We start from the raw sequence: 2,109 nt of genomic DNA, 5'->3' as shown, positions 1-2,109 counted from the left end.
TATGATTTAGCTTTGTGAAAACAAGACCAGCAGACTGGAGACACTGTTCCGTGGTAGAGTGCTTGTGTTAAGTTTGATCCTAGGCACACAAACTCAAAATGCACAGAAGCCAAAGTACCTGTCCAGCGCCTAGAAAACAGCTTCCAGGGGCTGGAGTGATGGCTCTGTGGTTAAGAGCACTGGTTGCTCTTCCATTGGTCCTGAGTTCATTTCCCACCAACCATATGGTGGCTCACAACCATCTTTGATGGGACTGGATGCCCTCTTCTGTCATGCAGGTGCACATGCAAATAGAGTATTCATAGGTATAAGCAAATAAACATTCATTAAAGGAAACAACTTGCAAATGCACAGCTTGCTAAACATAGTGTGTTTTCACAGAATGGAATTGATGCTGATTTTAACTTTGTTATGCTTTTCCTCTTATTTCCCTTCTTCTACAGTGAATACACTTTGTGGTTAACACCAGTAATTTGTATGACTTAAGCCTTTGTCTTCAGAGGCACCTCCAGACTCCTCTTGCAGCTGGAGGGATCCATCCACTCCACACAGAAGGGCTGGCTCTTTTCTCCCATGGAGTCAGACACCCTCTTTCAGCTCCAGAAGGGGAGGCTTACCATTTCAATCTGAGAGGTCCAGCAATTAAAAAGTGTTAAATCCCAAATAATGTCTCTGGAAATGCATAGTGACCCTTTGCCTGGCCCAGCTGGGACAAGGGTATGTGACCAGCTTCTTTTAATTACCCCCCTCAAACTCCACCCGGCAAGGCTGGGAAAAGATGCTGTGGTATGTCAGAACAGCATGCAAATGGGGGCCTCTAATCCTACCAGGAATGCTCAGGGTGTTAATGTGACTATCTTTCACAGACCATAAATCTCCTTAGGGGCAACACAGCCAGACACCATCAAGCCAAACCCCTTCAGAGGCTGGTAGTCGGGGTGAAGCAGCTGGGATCATGCCTCAGTAAAGTCCAATAAAGAGCTTTGTACAGGAGGACTGGAGAGCCGCTTCTCACATTTGGACACAATGGAGCAGAACAGTGGGAAATGTGAACGTCTGATTATGTGGATGGGTGGTCTCCTCTGGGCCCTTCCTGCCCACTGAGCCATGGATCTTTGCTCATTCACAATTCTTTGCACGCAGATGGATCTATCTTACTCTCAATCAACAGCACAAACTCCTATTGGATTAGTTTAATCCCGACCTATAAATAACAAATAAGAGTATATTCACTTCCACCAGAACATGCTAGCCTTTTTATATAAAAATCCATTAGCCATCAGCCAGGTCACTTATGCCCAGATTCAGTCTTTTGTCCAGTAGTCAGAATAGAAACATTCTCCTTTACTAGGAATTGCTATAAGCCTTTCCATTACAGATTCATCCTGATTCCACCCGATCCTCCCTGGGTCAGTTTAAAATACAGGGTGCATGTGAGGGGGTGGGGATAGTGGTAGTGGTGATGGAGAATTGACTTGGTAGTTAAGAGCACTGGCTGCCCTTCCCGAGGACCCGGGTTCAGTTTCCAGCATCCCCATGGTGGCTTACAAGCATCCTTAACTCCAGGTCCAGGATAATCCGATTCATTTTTCTGGCCTAGGTACATATTTCTCTCTTGGAAGGGAAGCTGAAGTGGGTTTCTGTCTTGAGATTAGAGAACTCACCAGGCAGTGGTGGCACACGCCTTTGATCCCAGTACTTGGGAGGCAGAGGCAGGCGGATTTCTGAGTTCGAGGCCATCCTGGTCTACAGAGTGAGTTCCAGGATAGCCAGGACTACACAGAGAAACTCTGTCTTGAACCCCCCCCCCAAAAAAAAAAAAAGAAAAGAAAGAAAGAAAAGAGATTAGAGAACTCTTGCGGTCAATCTGTGAACTGGTCAGGGAGAGGAGGAAATACGGGTTCATTTACAGCCACAGCATGCACTGAGACAGAGATAGCTGCCGATCCTGCATTTCAGTGGGGCAGTCAGTCGCTTTCTCCCAGATGCCAAGACCATGGCAAATTTAGAGCAAGTTTCTGAAAACATGGGGTAGGGGTCAGAAAGAACTCTACTAACCAGTCATGGCCTTGAGTTTAATTCTTGAGCCCATCTGAAAATGGACTTAAT

Source organism: Grammomys surdaster, unplaced genomic scaffold (genome assembly GCF_004785775.1).
Source record: "Grammomys surdaster isolate TR1022 unplaced genomic scaffold, NIH_TR_1.0 229, whole genome shotgun sequence".
Lineage (NCBI taxonomy): Eukaryota > Metazoa > Chordata > Mammalia > Rodentia > Muridae > Grammomys > Grammomys surdaster.
This window is presented reverse-complemented; position numbering follows the sequence as displayed.